Below are 18,138 nucleotides of genomic sequence, written 5' to 3' on the forward strand. Positions count from 1 at the left end.
CTAAAATGTGTTGCTGTTCTTTTTACGATGCTCACTGTCAACTGGATTTCGTTGTAACTATTGCGATAAGTTGATGCTGGTGCAACGATAACTTGATGCTAAAGCTCCGTTAAACCAAAAAAAAATTAAAGAAACTAAACAAACGGATTAATTGTTGCGTTAGCCACAAAATTAGCTACCAATGTCTGTACATATAATCGCGCTATAACAGCTACTTCACTGAGAAAAGAGTCTTGTTATAATAAATTAATATATTTCGTTGACTATCTTCAGGAACCATTTTTTAGCCGTTTAAAAACTTACTAACGTGTAACAAATATGTGTGCTGTTATAACTACAATCTAAATTTTGTAGTATTTGAAGCAAATACAATATTAATTTCTCACTAAAATACCTCTGTTATCGGAAACATATTCTAAAATTGTGGCAGATAAAGCGAGAGTTGATTCAAATTTTTTTTTTCTCTTACCACAAAATTGGCATTAATTGTAAGAAATTTCACACCGTGTTATCCCACATGAAGATTTATCGACAGTTAACAAATCTTGTCTGAGGATTCGAAGCTCGTAAGCTCACCAATCGCACGTTCCAAGCACGTTCTTTACATTTTGCACGCAGTTCGTAGGCCGAGCGGTTGATGTATAATAAAAGCCAATCTGACAGTGCGACAATAACGTTACGGAATTGATATTACAATCTTGGGGCTTATCCGAGCTTCTTCCAAGGTTTAAATGTCAGTGCTGTGTGTTTTTGTTCATAAATTCCTGATCCGGATACGAGAAGTTACGTTTGAAGTTAGGTGCGTGCGATGTAAGATTTATTTCCTACTCGCACGGGGAAATTCGGACGTTCGTATCACCGATTTCATTCAAACGCACGCTACGTGATCTTCGTGCCCCAAGAACGACGTGAGCTGTTCGACCGTTCCAGAGTGACTCGGTTTGGAAAAAGTGACAGCGGCTTCATCCGTAGTACGGTAACGATGCAACGAGTATGTACTTTGACGTCACTAAATACGACTTTCAATAAAGTAGACGATTGATTAACTGTTAACAAATCTTCATTCGTTACCGATATTTAAGTAGTTGAACATTGTGTTCGATTGTTTTGTATAACAGGATCCTGTTTCCAGAGAAACAGATGACTTATTAACTATTAACAAATCTTCACGTCACTCAAAAAAATATTAACAAATCCGCGATTTATTATCTATAACTGAATATTTATTTCGTCATATTCAAGTATACCATTTGTTAACAGTAAATAAATCCTATTCACTGTAACAATTCTCTTTTCTCAGTGTTGTAAGACATTGCCGTCTAATTTCAACAATATCGACGTTATTGTAACAATACCCATTTCATTGGAAGTTCATTGTGCCTGTCACGAGTGAAATGTTTCCCGGTACGAAGGTTCTATAACCGAATGAGAAAAGTCGATGATATTCTGGGAGCATTGACAGGGTCTATTTCTTACTATTATTCAGGATTACGAACTAATTCCCCAGCGGCCACCAAAAGCTTATTGATTTCCGTCCGAGGTACTTGCGAGGGGAATATTTTAGGTTGAATTTCGGAGGGAGTGGAATTAGGCGAGCTTCACGAAGCTGATCGCCTTAGCTCGCAGAAGGAGCGTATAATGGAATTCAGTTTAATTCGTAAATGAATCTAATTAGATTAAAGGGTGTAGCTCGTTAATTAATTAACCGATCGGATTGGCCGGCTTGAAGAGGATCGACCCGGAATGCTAGTGAATTCATTCCTATTCAAATTCGAATCTAGATGTTCGTCTGTTAACTCATCCACCTGCCCTGAAAAGCTTCTTCCGTTGGATCGATTCGACGATCGCATTTGAGGAGTCGTTCTCATGTTCTATGAAAATAAAAATAAAATATTCTAACAAAGAGTTTTAACGAAATTGAGATCGACTAACAAGAGTCGAATTTTGGTCGGAATAAAACTCTCTCGTTAAAAATCAAATAAAGACGGTTAAGTTGTTTGAAAACTTGAGAAAGATTATATTATATTACCCTACTTTCTTTTTTGTTCTGAAATCGTATTTATTACAATTTTCATGAATTGCGGCTCACTTTGTTTGAGAATGAACTCTGTGCATAACTTTCCGCAACAAAGTTTTAGTATACCTACAAACCTCCCAACACGTTAATAATAAAGCACGATTCCATTGATTATAGTCAATAATTATATTGCGTTCTCCCTTTTTTTTGATTCATTGAGAGAAGCGGAAGAAATAATTTGGAATCGGAAAATTTGTAGAGAATTCTTGAAAAAAAAAAGGAAAACATTTAAAGTTCTTCAAAATTGAACTAAGATATAGAAGAAAGTAACTTGAATTATTATTAATTAACCTTGTAATAAACAGTTTTTTTTTTTTTTTTTGGATGAAGAATTGCGTTGTTATTTTACTGTTGAATATAAAATTCCAATTTACAGACACTTGCGTTACAATTACTTTTTATGTAACGCGAGAAGTTTTACGCGTTCTTTAAAGCATGTTTTCCGTTTGCAAAAAAATCCGTTTCTCTGACGATGAAGTATGAGTCTGCGAATGCGCATGCGCGGAGTATAAAAAAGACTCTTTTCACTCCAGGGATTTGAAAATGGTATTTTCTGTACCGCGCGCATGCGCGCAAATCTGACATCACGCGACCGTAACTTCAATTTTGTGCTTCGTGAAAAAGCACGAAACATACTCTTGTCATATAAAGAATCGTTTGCAACAAGAAGGCAACGGCTTTTGCGTCTCGCGTGTTTGCAATATTCGTCTTCGGCTCACCTACGACGCATATTGCAAATTTACGCTCGGCCCGAAAAGACCGAGTTTACCTCTTCGTCATACAATATACTATTTCTTTATCTTCTGTATCGTGTTGCACCACTTTTTATTTATACTTTATACCGCCCAGTGTATCCCGAATAAAGTGAGAAGGTTCACGACTGGCTTCATGAGCAGTAAGGTATGGGGGTCAAGTGAAGGGAAACTTTGCATGTATATCCATGCATAGCAGGGACAGTCCCGCACCTTGGAACAAAAATTTTACTCTCTATAAACATTTTCATACTCGCGAGAGACGAGCCGGTAGCCTCGGAGGTACTAAAATTGATCCCGAGGATTCTCTCAGGTTCTTTATGCTACCCATCCTCGGCAAAGGAAATGGTTTGCGGTAAAGAACAAAAGGGAGGAAAGACCACAAAAATAATATACACACAGAATGAAAAGAATAAAAAAATACCACCGAAGATGTAACAAAGAAAAGATTGAATAATGATACGATCTTTCTCATCCCTTGCATGGTTTCACTGCAATGCTTTATGCAGGCTATGCTAATTTTCTACCCGTTCCAAGACACGTTTTTATGCTATTCTTCGACGCAAGAACAATTTTTCTGTGAAATTGAGATTGAGATAGCCGAGAACAAAATGTGTCGAAATTGCGATCGAATCAAAATGCATATTTCGCGAACGTCTGTTAAACCATAGTTGAAAGCTCTGTGATTTTCAATAGATTATATGGGACTTTGCACTGATTTCCTATTTGATGCCAGTTCGAAATTGAGTAACTGTAAAAACCCTTAGGGTTACTATTGTAAAGGTTCGTGAGTTGAACATCAATATTTCTTGTTACTTTCTTCACGAAAAGTATTAAAATAATTATGAACCGTAAGAGGTTTTAATTACAATTTTACACTTCAAATCGCTTGAAAATGGTGAGAAATTTGCGAGATTCGTTCGATTTCACTCTACGGTGGTATTTTTTTGTAGTCAATTCAATATTATCGTTTGTTCACGAAAATTAATATCAGTGCAAACTTAAAAAATTGAATATTTATAATGGAATCAACGTAATAAAGAGAAGTGTATTAGTGCGAATTGCGAGATTGGGCTTTTCAGTGAAATGAATAATCGCAAAGTGAAATGGAAAGAACGTATTAGATTTTTTAAATGATAGTAAACCGATTTAAAATAAATAGTAAAAACCAACACTCTTGTTTCTAGTTTTAATACTTTTTCGTAATAGCATGCGAATAAATCAATTTCATAATTACTCAACGTATTTGTATGTATAATAGAATAAATGAAACAGTATTAACTCTTCAAAATTTTGTCAAACAAAATTGGAAGTACAAGGCCTTACGCTAATACGCGTAATACAATTAGACCGACGTAAACAAGATTAACTCTACAAGGCAAGATGAATAATCGCCCGAAACGAACTTTCGTTGTACAATGCAGAGGGGAGGTGAAATTTCATCTACATGGTTGATTGATGAGCAGATTGATTTCATTAAGGGTATTTCAGCTCTTGAGTGTCGGCTCAGAAAACTAAACACTGAAGCGCGCATACGCCAAGTTTTTCACCTGTTTAGACAGACTGGCCAACTGCGTCTGGTTTGATCGGGCAAAAAATGTCAATCCACGCAAGCTTTTCAAGGTTATGTTGACCCGAATGCTGACGTGTCACATATTGGTCGTTTCAAATTCTTAACGCAACATAAGCTCAGAACTCCTGTTAATTTTGATAATTTTAATAGCCAGTGCTCGGTAGTAACTATAAATTTGGTCAACCTGACAAGCAGATGAAAAGCTTGGGGCGGATCAGTAGAAACTGCCAATGAGATCGCAGGATTCGACGCAGGCGCGTACGAATTTTCAATTTCCTGAGACTGTCACGGTACGCGTCATGGAGACTAGAGTACAGGAGTCTGATCTCTATTGGGGAGCATACGAAAAAATCGTCCTTAGAATACGTGTTAATCCAACAAGTCATCATTCCCGCGGTATTCTAAGGTTAGATTCGACGGTCATGGGTTACGTTAAGTTTATTGAGATTGAGTTTGTTTCGCGCTCGGCCGACTACGGCGCTGCAGGTTTCTCCGTGTTGCCAACTTAACTGTCTAGTGTAAAAAATTAGCCGTCTCAGGTTCATCGTCCCCAAGTGTACGTGTAAACGATTCCTGCAGGGTGTCATCCAGTCATCCAGGCTGCATGGGCCCAGGGGCCCAGTGGCGTAGAGTGCGGACGGGAGCCCGGGGTTCCGATAAACAAAGTCAAAACAGCCGGATTTCTACAGAACGTTGGAAAACGAAGCAATATTCAGGGCTCGAGCTGTTCGTGTTTCCTCTTCCCGGTTGCCCGGCTGGCCGAGTTCGCCCCAGGGGAACCGTAAATTTATCGCCGCAAGCAGCCAGCTTAAATTTCTGGCTCCCGTCGGCTCCGAGCTGTTACCCCTCTGCTCGCTCTCCACGCGCGGACGTGTCAGACCCGTGAAGAAGTACTGTGCGTGGGTTAGCAGCCAGCGTGACAGCTACAACGTAGTATGTACGTTGGGATATACACGCCGATGTACGTGTTAACTACGGGCCACCTTTACATCTCCCCGTAAGCTCCGTTCGGCAAGAAACGACAAATTGATTTTGTTTCGGATGCGAATTCCCGGAGCTCAAAATTCGGCTTCATCCTAATCATGTTCGTCTCGAATCTCGTTGCTCCCGCAACTCCTGGGTCGGATGATCGGATCGTTCAAACTTTTGAGCGATAAAAAATTTCGACTTGTTTCAATTGGGTAATGAAAATTCCAAATTTCGAATACCTGTAATTTGAATACATTACGGTGTGTACTCGGATATAACAGTCCTCCAATTTTCCGTCGGTAGAAAAAATGAAGTTTAATGTGTTTTTATGTTGAAAAACAGTCCGACATTTTCGAACGTGAAATTTATTCTCGGAGCATATATCCTAAAATTCGAGTTGAATGAAAATTGGACGACAATCAATCGGTACAAATAGTCCAGAGATACGGAAAATATTTATGATCGGTGTTGCATTTACAGGCGTGGAAATGTCGAAGTGTCGGTAAGAATCTGCCTCATAGTAGATTTTATATTTATAAAGATCGGACGTTGTTACATCAAAAATGATCAAATTGATCAACGTGTTTCTGTTCTAAACGATAAAGCCTGTAGACCTAAGAATTAAAAGATCTTTGTAATTTAGTGTACACTATAACAACTTAAAATTGTAACCGGGTCCAAATTTTTATTGTATCTACGTACATTGGTCCATTTAATGTGAGTATTCCACAATCAATAAGGATCGTTAGAAATCTCAATCCTTCGAAAATTCGCACTGGTTGAACTAAGTTGATACTGACCCTTGCGGAACTTCAACTATTCGCGATTTTGATTCTTCGGTAATACGAATTTTATCCTTCTTCAAATTTCAAAACGTCCCAATTTCGATCCGCTTAATTGTTATTACGATCGGTGATAAAATGATCAATCTGAATTCAAACCATTTAGAATTTGAACTCAAGTTCATTGATTTCAGGTTGTTACAAGTAGTAAAGGAAGCCGTTATATCCTCCTTGGAGAAAAAGAAGCCAGAGGGTGGTTGGTATTCTGAAAGGTATCGTCCACCGAGTGAATCACGCTGTGATTGCAAGGGTAGAAGGGTGGGTCTGCAAATTTTTTTTTAAACCAAATCAATCAAATTTGCAAAAAGTTGTGCCAACTCGTTGGAAAATCTTCGTGCCCGCTCAGGTTCAATTTTAAGAGGACCGTACAAGGCTCATTGTCAGTAATTTTTGACATGTAGGCAAAATTCGTTCGCTCGTTTTCGAGATACGTGTTACATATTCATGATATAAGTCGCGAAAGATCCGACAAAAGCATTGAGAGGTTAATCGCTAGACGATAATAGAAATGTTTGAGTTTCAACGTTTTCGCCGATTCCGTCAGATTTCAGTGATTTTTTTGGTCGCCTTGGGAGATTCGAGATATAATATGATGCAGCCATGAAAGGACCTGAGGATCAAAAAGACGAAAACAATCCAGTTTAGAAGAAGATTTTATAAAACTTTACAGATTTCATGGATATTTAAACAGTCATGTATTATATTATACCTTCCTACAAGCGGACTTGGATAGCGATTACAACGTCGTAAAAGGAAAAGACCTTCGCGCTCATGGAGAATGCATTATTTATATAACCTACGCCCTATAAGAAAACGTAGGCCTCAAGTTTTTCGGTAATCACATGTAAATCGACGCCTCTCTGCGTGCCCGCGAAGATATTCACCATCTAAAAACGCTAAAAAATGGAATATCGTTATACCTTCGCACTGGATTCCTTCGTGTAGAGTTTTAATCAGTTCTTAATTCCCACGCAACATCTGTAATTCGAGAAATACGTTTCAATTAACACACTGTAACGTTAGGAAAACTCGATCGATCAAATGAAACCAATGTCTAACGATAAGCTGAAACTCCGATAGTTGGAACCTTTCTCGCCACTCGAAACTTTCGGCCCAGACTTTTTTTCGCTGTATAATCTGTAACAAGAAATTATTCTTCGCAGCGTTGATGAACTTGCTTTGATTTCTGATATTTTTTACCTACAGTTATTAGTCCCACCGAATTCAGAGTCTTGAGACCAAAAAATGCGAAGTTGAGCAATTAAAAGCGTCCTGCATTCATTTGTTTCTGAAGTATCAGACTCGGATTTTGATTAAATTCTTCTTGTTTTGTCGTCAATAACCACGATTCCAGTAACAATTTTCACTGACGATTAGCCTCTTTATTTGAAATTTTACTAGAATTTAAAAAAATAGCCTTTGGTTAGTAAAGAATAATAAAAACTTACTGTTAACATTGGACTAAAAGTGTATTCAAAACTACTTGTGTTAAAGCAGTGAAAAAACCTCTTACTCCATACGAATGCACTACAAAAATGTTTCGCAACTTCGAATCAAGTTGCCCATAAATCTTGAGAAATGTTACTTGACACGGACGATTTACTGCTGACGAGAATATTTTTGCGATTGTCACAAATAGGTGATTAATCATTGATACAGGCGAAACAAGTCATTGAAAAGTGAGAATGATTGAATTTCATATAAGTTTAGAGAATAAAAATACATATTTATTTAGATTTTTCTCCCTTTTGCGCTTTTGGTTCAGAAGCTACAGGTGGAACAAATTGCAAAGTGGCAAAAAACCGTATAAAATACAGTATATTTTAAATTTATATTTAATCCGATTCCTCTCACTGTTTAATTATATACCTGTTTCATTCACAGCTCCTGAACCAAAAGCTTGCCCACTTGGTCTGAAAATTTTCTTTTTTTAACAAAAAAATTTATGAATAGAATTTAAAGCCAACCGATTAGGGCTATTAATTCGAAAATTGCGTTTTCGTGTTTTTGGGAGCAGTAAAAATCAAACGCGCGGTTCAAAAAATCTAAAACTCAGAGAGATTTTTTTGTACGCTCTGCGCCATACTTAAAAATAAACAAAGTCGGTTCGGGATGGAACGCCTCATGTTACATACTTGAATGGCTGAGGCGAGCATATTTTGCGTATGCTAACGATTCTTAGGACCTGGCGAAAACGCAGAGAAACATCTGATCCTTCTTCGCATGAGATAGATCGTCGAGAGTCAACCGGGGAGAGTGATACTCGAAAATCCCGGTAACGTAACACTCAAAATGATGGGGCGATACAGACACGCGTTAGGGGATGACAAGTCGGGGTTGACAATGTCTATCCTCTTAGAGCCAACTACGTCCTCCCTTGGAAAGGTCACGACGAAGGGCGCGTAAGGTAGTCCAGGGTTAACTGAAACGTCTATCCCTATGTTAATTTAACCCTTGACAAGGGCAACGGGGACGTCTCGCTCGGCGAAGAGAAAGAGGGGGAAAGAAGAGGAGAAAATTAATGGAAATCGCCGAGTTTGAAACGCTACTAATAGCAAAGAGGCAGAACGGACGAGCGACGCATTTTTTACTTTTCTGCGACGTGATTAAGAACGGCTCAGAATTCCACGAGACCTTGTGTGACCGATGCTCGGCTTTAATTCAAAGATTTATTCAACCACTGGAGCGAATAATCGGTTTGTAATTTTCATTAAAAGCTGAATCAGCTGTTCGAAAAGAATACCGCTACTTTTCTTCTACGCGGTAGTGCATTTTTTTTCTAAATAAGCACCGTTTACTTCGCTTTCAAAAAAGAAAATTACGGTGGATTAACGATGGATCGCCATTTTTATTCGACATCGTAATTCTTGATTCGTATTGATTTATCGTCGGAAATATAAGCGAAAAGAGTTTTGAAAGTCTCGATGCACCGACTTCCATTGCTACCAACTACCAATCCGGTGATTCACGGTATGAACTAAAAGCTCGATAATTCGTCGAGCGTGAAACTGCATATGTGAAAGAAACTAGAAACTGGGGTGATTTATCGAAGTTCTCATTCTGGTATTGATCACCGCCACGTTAGTTAGGAAATAGAGTGCGTTTCGTTGGAATTTTCCATCGGACGTAATCTATAAGCTAATTTGATACAATTTCGTGACGGGAAATTACGGGCCCTAATTACGTGCTTGGTGAAACTGTAGAATTCTAGTCGTATAATTCCACCGCAAGAAACTTCTTATCTGATGATTTACGACGCGATAAACTGGAATTCTAGTAATTTCCAGCATAAGAAACCACGAATATTATAATCCGAAATGCAGAAAGCTAGAAATGCAGTTGCTCACGCGGGATTAAATGGAAATCGGATATTCGGGATAGCCAAATTACTATAAATTTAGATTTTGGGGTGAAATGATGACTTCGTGAAACGAAGACCACGAATTCCGACGAAGATCTGTCAAAAATTCTGACAATAACGAAATTTTTAATAACGCTGAAAGCTGCCGTTGTTTGGTTCAATTCTTCGTCTAAATTTCTGCCCGATCGGTAACATTTCCAAGATAGAATAGGAAAGAAAAGACAAAAACCCTCGATGTGCGTTATCCAAAAATGACGTTATTTCCGTGGTAACAAATCTACTGTATAAAGTTTATGCCGATAATAATGTGCGAAAATATAGACCGATACCGGTGGCGAGATTGATATGAGCTGTAAGTACAAATTGCTGTTATAAGTCAATCGTTCGATCGATCAATCAATCTATCGCGAAACCCATCGGCAGTCGTCCATTCAGTCCTGATCGGTGTTTGTTCCCGGTGGATATAACGGCCGATGGGTGGCATTAAACGGCGAGCTGGAATCGAGGAGATGACAAACACCGGTCCCCGGAAGGATATTAATATTATCTCCCCGAGGCTGGAAGAGGACAAGAAGATAAAGCGGAAGCTCGTCTCTGTCGCGCCTTGTAAAGCTCGGGGGCGAAAAGCGCGAGCGCCCAAGATCGAGAGCCAAACTTGACAGCTTCAAAGCTGGATTAAAACCCTGCTAAGTTTATTGAGGGGTAATATTGATCCGCGGATTTCACGAGCCCCGGAATCAGGATTAGCGAACCGGTCCCGATATCGACCACCCTCAGACGTCAACGTGGTCTGCGGACAAAATTTACCCTCAAACTGGTCCGGTCCAACAGTTCTGAATCGAAAATATTCGGGATTTGGCTGTATCTTTGTAAGTCATTTTTGAGCTGCATAGCCGGCGTGTCGAGAAAACAGCAAAATTTTACTCGAAAAATGACTTGACCGTCCTGTAGAGCGGAAAATTCCGCACCGAATTATGTCCTCGTATGTCGGGAATGGAGTCAGATTAACAAATTGAGAAAAAAGGAATTCTACTTATCGACGACATGTGTGAAATTTTGGTGAAACGATTTCTTTTTTCGTAGTTTATCAATGCGATTCCGTTTCTTGAGGGAAAATATTTCTACGCAAAAATGAAGCCGTGTCCCAAATATTTTTAATTCAGAACTATTTTGACTGGACTGAAATGGATTGATAAGTTTGTAAGTTTCAGTCCGGATATGAGCTTAATAATTCAATATCCGTTTCACTTGTGGCTCTGAAAAATACGCAAGGTGAAAAAAGATCCGCAAAGAAGAAAATACTGTCAAGACATCGTTTTTTCTCTTTACAGAACTAATTTCACGATCGGATTATACCCGCGTCAAGATTGTACGAGAAACGCTAAAATGAAGCTTCGTGGATTTCAGAAGAAAAAACGTGATATCTGAACAGATAATAGTTCAAGCACAGTGATGCATGAGCTGATTTGGGCTAAAGTCTTGATTATTGTATCTGACTGATGATATTACGAAGAGGAAATTTCTCTGAAAAAAACTGGAATTCAAGATTTGGGAAATGAAAATTTGTATTCAAAATGTAAATCTAAAATTAATGGAGTTTAATTTTAACACACTAATTTCTCAGTTGCAGCTTGGGAAAAAGTTTGAAGACGGCAGATTAAAGTCAAAATACATTTTAACGTTCGTGATATAACTCTAGAAAATTTATCTAGCATTGTTTCGTTTTGTTAATTCCAAAATCTTGCTGTCGGTCAAATTTTTATGGATGACAGCTGGAATATTTGTAAGTGGATTCTCGCTGAATCTAATGGAATGAATTTTCATCAATTACAATTTGTAATTATTCTTATACTTACAACGTTTCTGTCATCAGGTAACCGAAGATGAAAAGAGTAAATTAGCTCCGTCGATTTGTGCAGATTTCATTAACTGACAAAGTTAGCAGTATTTCAACAAAATCAAACAACCAGAGAGTTTTGAGCTTAATCAAAATTATGCAATAATTTTTTTGTCCTAAAATGATCAATACTTCGGTTCTATCTTCAATATTCAAGGGTTTCAAATTGTATATTTACTTTGTTCATGCGATATTGTTCTGATTCAATTCAATGTAAATAACTCCGGTCACAACTTTCAAAGCGTAATTCGTGTGAATCAACATTATTTTACTTTGCAATAACTTTATACAGGTATTGTAATATTATGTATTATATTCCTCACACGAAGACCTCTTCAAAAATAAAAAAATATAAATAGTCAAATTTTAAAGAAGAACTTTGTTATAGAAAAGAAGTCTTCTAAATAAAATCGCCCTTCGCGTCGTAGCTGAGTGAAAATAAAGTATCTATAAAAATTGTCTGCCAAATTCTCATCAATTTAGAAGGGATTACAAATAAGCATCTAATTCCAAGCGATTCTTTCTAATCCCATAATTTTTAATTTTTGTCTTCTTTCACAGAATTCTTTAGCTTCCCAATATAATAATTCGATCATTATCCGCAATGTACGACTGTCTCGTTATCAAGTTAACCGAAAGTATCGATTTCCGGCTAACGAACCTTCTAAAATAGCTTTTCGGGCTACAAAATACAGTCTCAATGATCGAATCTTGTGAGAAACGTTCTCCGAGGTCGCGAGAAAACTGCGAAACTTGACAGAGACACGGATACGCGTCAAGTTGACGAAGTACTCGATCGGTTGCACCTGTCGCTACGAGAGGCGGCGAATCTCCACCGCTAACTATTATCGGGGTCGTAATCCGGTCCGTTAATCAGGAACGAGCGTAAAAATTCACCTTCGAGGGTCGAATGGGGTGCGAGTTTTAGTATCTGCCCGGGGCCGACAAGACGGCCTTTCGCAGGGTTGAACCTCGTTATTCGGACGCCCTCGCGTCGGGTCGCGGGGTTCACTAGGTGCAGATATCGTTATAAGGTGAACCAGATGCCGAACGTAATCATATTACGCGCCGTAAAAAGACCCGAGCCTTGAACCCGAGTCTGCAGGGTCCTTCAAAACGACTCCAACTACCTCGACCATCGTCCTAGTCGTCGGCCAATCGTTGAAGCCGTACGTCTTGGACGGAGATCGGGCTAATTGCCCTGTAATTTCCCTCTCGTTCGATCCAGTAATTTCTTTAGCTTTGGTAAATTGTGAGGAATTTTTCACGGCATGATATTGTGAAGTTCAAATTCTTTTCACTGATCCGCCTTAATTGAGAAGTACTTGAGTAAAAGTGGATTTGTAAAACCGATCGGGTTTTAATTCTCTACGTATTAAGCTTTTCGTATTCGAAGTATGGTGAGGAGGAATGAATGGAAATTAAGAAATTGAGAGAACACCTTTTCAAATAACTCCAGCAACGTTATTTACGCCAATGTTAGTGAACGTCGATGAAACAACGTCTGTATTGTGTGGGTGGAATCAATCGAAGCAAATTCGGATAATACATGCTACGATGGGAAGATTCAAAAAATTAAAGCTTAATCGTTACGGCGTTCAAAATGAAACTCTGATATTTTTCATACGATTTTGATGTTTGTGGCCTTATTTTTTTTAACCATAGAAATCTCCGGAGAACACATTAATAGTAGATTATGTAACAACGGAATAGTCGACTTTTATTTCTGTGTTATAACATATATAGGACTTTATTTCCCGCTCAACTCTGGCCACATTATTGACTTGAAAATAAATATACTTTTTTTTTATAATTAAATTAAATTTAAGAGAAAACTTGGAAATGCAATCAAAATAATTGTTTCTTTCTCTCTCTCTCTCTCTCTCTCTCTCTCTCGTTCTTTTTTCAAACTTTATAAAAATTTCGCTGTCACGCTGCAGCACAAGCATCAACTGTAGGCCGCACCGAAGAATCATATTATAGTAAATTGAATAGCGCGCGCTTCTCCCTACTTCCTGAAAGTTGAAAGGTAAAATATGCCACTTGCTACCCGCTTTTCAGGTAAAAAAAAGTTCACACTATGTTTGAGTCAGCAATAAATCGTTATTTGAAATTACTTATTTTCAGAGTACATAAAAATATAAGAAAGCAAAACGAGCCCGGAAGATAATAATTTAACTTTCTAATTATAAAACATTTTTTTCGAATCATTGATATTCATTTGTATTTACGCAGATAAAGATGTTGTTTCATTCGTTTTCATCGTCATTGGAGTAATTGGTATCGATGAAGATATTTTAAACGATTTTTTCTCTTCTTTTAACTTTTCATTCAGACTGCTCGATCTTAGTCAACCTTCAGTGTTAAAAGAAACTCAAAAACCGTAGATTTATACGATGAAAGTAAATTGTCAACCAATCTTGACGGATAACGGCTCCTTGGATATATGAACGTCATTTTTCTACATATTGCCTAACCAGATGTCGAATAATTTTCATATATCTTTCTTATACAGATATGTATTTGACTTTATTAATTATAAACTCGAATGATTTAGCGTGCATTTTGTTTCGATTAATTCAGTATCTCAGGGGTGAATCTAATACTGCAGCTGTCTTGTGGAAAACTCGATAACGAGTAAATTGAGTTTTAATCTATTGGAATTGGACAAAACTTCTCGTCCCTGGCTTTGAAGAAGTCACAGTTGGTTCGCAAGAAGAGCTTCGTAGGGTTTGCACTTGCTGCAAGAGACCAGAAGGTGGAAGGTAGGTGGGTGTGAGAATAAAAAAAAAAAAAACACCCAACAGTTCAGCGTTCAAAGTTGATTGTGTGAAAAAAAAAAAAAAAATCATCACGACTGCGAGAAAAATGAGGAAGAAAAAGCTCCGCTGTTGGGGTTCGGTAAATGTTTAAGTAGCGCTGCAGGGAAAAATTTTCTTTTTTTCAACAAGTGAGTAATAACTTCCTCGTCACGGGAAACTTTTCATTCGCATTTCTTTGAGGTAATAAAAATGAGAAAGCTTTTTGGTCTGAGCTTTGCGATCGTAGCGGATGTGGTGCCCGAGTACGTATATAAGCCTATGTATCGTTCCTCTTACATATATATCTATACATGTAGAGAATTGTGTAGAAATGCGAAGGGCTGTTACGAAAGTGCAGCTTGCCTGCCGCGGTATTATCCGAGATTTATTTCGCGAGCGAAACACTTGAATTGCCCTTTAGAAAACAAAAAGGGGAAAATAAAAAAAAAAAGAAAAAACAAAAAGAAAGAAACGAGGCAAAGGAGAGAAATAAACGAGAAACGAGGAAAGAACAAGCAGAAAGAGTCGCTCCAGCCCCGTTCGTAAAACAACCCCTGAAACTGTTGCAAATTTGAATTCATCGCGTGAAATAATGTATTCCAAGATCTGGTCCAAAAAGAAAAAGATCAGAAAAAGTTTTTCGGTCGAGGACCGACTGAAACAGAAAAAAAAGAAATAAATAACAAGGACGGAAAAAACAAACGAGACGCAGATAAACAGAGAGAGAAGAAAAATCCGTTTTCAGAATCATAAAAACGTCCTTTCGAAAGACGTCGGCTGCCACTTGTGAATAGTTGAATACAGATCTGAATGTAAATGTGAATTCAAATGTAATTTCGTAACTGTCTGCACGTGAATTTTTTTTTTTGTTCCAACGGTCACGTTGATAAGTGAAATCGATCGGACGCAGATTTTTTCAAAAACTGTTGCCACAAAAATGAAATTTTTTTCCACCACTACAGTCACCGGACATTCACCGTTTTCATGAAAGATATGATTTAAATTTCTGTTTGCGAAGCACTCATTTTTTAAAATCTGAAAAAATTCAGTCGAAAATAACAACATTTTTTAGTCCCAATGAAAAACGGAGTTTTCCTTGTAGCACAAGATATGCGATTGTGAAAAGTAATTAAAATGACGAGAAGAAGTAAAATTGGAGTGAGTTTATGATGACAAAACGAAAAAAGAAGATCCGTATAATATGGGTAAAAAAATTACAAAGTATCGAGTATATTGCAATATCGAATATTCATCATTGATAAATACTTACGATTATTTTTCAAACTGAATTTTTTTGAGCCGTAGAAAATGGTTGCTGCTAAAATAGTAAATCAAATCATTCAGGGAAGATTTCATCGGATGGGGAAGGTTGATAAATTTTTTTTTTTTAAATAGAGTAATTTTTTCAAACTTTATTTTCACGTAAAAAATTTTGCAGCAAATCTGAAATGTCAGATCCGTATCTTGATAGTGCGTCCACGTAAAAAAAAAATGCAAACCCAAGTTTCACACATCGACAATACAGCGAGCAAATGATCGTTGAACTTGAAACTCATCGCTCCCTAACTCCCGAGAAATGGGGTTGAAGTTCTTTGCGCGGCTGACTGTTTCCCGTAAGGAGAAAATGTTGGCAGAAACCGGGATGGTGATTCACGGTGGTTCTAACGGCGAGGCGAACACTTCGTTTCGGAGTTTACGGGTTCCTTATGGGTCGCTATCGTGGAGTTTGGAGGAGAGCTTATACGAGGAGAGCCAAGCTGCCCCCAGTGAAGAAGTGAGGGTGCCGCACAGGTGCGAAGAAAAATGAACGAGGCCTTTTCAATTCCCCACCCGTAAGAAACGCATTAGACTTAATCTCGGGCGGCTTACTCTAACGGAGAGGATGAAGGCTGGAGGTGGCTTAATATCCCTTTCAAAGGCGATCGACACTCGCCTCGAGGAAGTTGAGCTCGATCTGCGAAACGCTCGAGGTCTCGGTGCCTGCGCCGAAACCCGCACTGCGCCAGGAAAAGAGAGATTTCAGAGACACTCGAAACCTTGTCACCCTCCAGGAATCTCACCTACATGCTGCAAGCTCATATCAAGCCTCACACCATCACAGCATCACAGTGTATTGTTCCAGCCGAAACAATAGCGACGTGAAACGATGTACGGCCAAGTGAGACGCGAGCTTTTCCAGAACACTTCATTGTTCAAGTTGAACGTCGAGTAAAACATGCATGAACAGCCCCGGGTTGGTCGTCTAGAGCGACGATTATTTTTGCTGCGTCATACACTCAAATGCTGAAACATTCTCCAGACGAGAAGGACAAGCTGTAAGCTGCTCAGTTATTTGGTGAAAGCAGACTCCCGCGGTTTTTTATGAAACTTGTGGAGTTGGTGTTGTTCTGAGAGGGGAAGGAAACCATAAATACTGTAGGCCATTTTTTACTCCTGAGAAACAAGAACTGAGTGAAAGCTGGTATCAGAACACCAACGCATCGGCATCAACAGTTTCAACCAACGGAGTTGAAATCTTAGAACTCGTTCTGACCTCTCAACCCTTCATTCCTTCCTAATCGTGATATGTTGACTCGAATTTGGGTCACCTTTGACCTTTCATCTCGACTCAAGGAAAGAAAATCTCAAGAATTATTCGAGGCTTGACCAGGAATGTTTCAACTGAGGGTTCCGAGTTTCTTTAGAAACTCAAGTATCGGCGCCGCGACTTTTGCGCAGTTTTGACGTTCAAATGAGGTGTTGTTCACTCGGGATTTTCTTATCTAAGAAGGTCGCATACACGCAAAGAATACTTCGAAATCTTCTTGAGGTCCAAATGACGTCTAAGATTTCGAATCGACTTTCGGATACAAAAGAATTCTTCCAATCCAAGTCCAGGATCGTCAATCCACTGAAGAGCAGCTTGTCCAAACCTTGGAATTATTGGTCTGTGTCCATTACAGTTCACATCAACTAACATCATTGAGAATATAACGACCTACTCCACATGGCGCTGTTTGTTTATAAAATATAAACATACACTATGGTGGCGTAGCGACACGTTGAAGCGAGATCCACTTGCCGCAAGCTTCCACAGTTGAGAGGTTAAAACACTGTGGTACGTGTTATGGTGTACGACTTGGTGTACACCATAACGTCTCAAAAAATGTCCGCCAACTGTGCTGAAGTTTAATTATCGAAACAGAAATAAGACTGTCTATGCTGTAGATGTTGTACGAATACGCTCTGTTTTTCTTCTTTTTTTTCCGAGATCTGCATATATTACCACTGAACCATAACTTCTGCAATAAAATAATTAATGTCTTGAAGAGTGTGAAAGAAGCAAACAGTACCAAGAGCTTTCATGAGCATGGTTTCTAACACTCAAGCTCATTGATCACAGAAATTAATTAATTCGCCGGTATCTGACGGCTTTGTTTAAACCCCTGTCAGTGGCTTGAGGATAAAGGAAAATCCTATCGTCGATAAGGAACGTCAGTTAATTCATAAAACGATAATGACCGACTGATTGAGTGACGTTAAACCGTGCTGAGCTCTGCGAAACCAAGACGAGGTTCGAAGCCGAGTTGAAAACGAGCTGAAATCTTGTCACAAGGAAATCCTGATGAGATTTGGGTTACGGATGAAGAGAAAAAGTCTTCCCGTGGCTAACGAGATCTTGAGGAAACAGCGAAGTTTTTCCCGTGCACTACGTGTGCCGGTGTACCTCCACATCACGCCGATGGTATCGCACTGCGCAACTGCACTGATGCTGGAACTGATCGTCCGGTGCGCTAAATCAAGTAAATTGGTTTACCACTCTTTGTGCAATCACAATCGAACGGCAGCAGTTCGCTGTCCAGTCTGAATTTTTATCGACGGACCTT

General features: G+C 38.7%; 1 protein-coding gene across 8 annotated transcripts in view; it reads right to left on the minus strand.

The window, feature by feature from the left end:
• LOC124175401 (cysteine-rich venom protein DIS1-like) overlaps positions 1-18,138 on the minus strand; it is an 84,120-nt gene that overhangs the window by 26,605 nt on the left and 39,377 nt on the right. For 3 of the 8 annotated variants that reach the window (XM_046555621.1, XM_046555625.1, XM_046555620.1), the window contains exon 2: positions 7,134-7,191. The exons of the other annotated variants lie outside the window; for them this stretch is intronic. The gene's annotated coding sequence lies outside the window, so the exon portion shown is untranslated. The remainder of the gene's footprint in view (positions 1-7,133; positions 7,192-18,138) is intronic. 8 annotated transcript variants of the gene reach the window in all.

The sequence above is a fragment of the Neodiprion fabricii genome, chromosome 2 (assembly GCF_021155785.1).
Source record: "Neodiprion fabricii isolate iyNeoFabr1 chromosome 2, iyNeoFabr1.1, whole genome shotgun sequence".
Classification (NCBI taxonomy): Eukaryota; Metazoa; Arthropoda; class Insecta; order Hymenoptera; family Diprionidae; genus Neodiprion; species Neodiprion fabricii.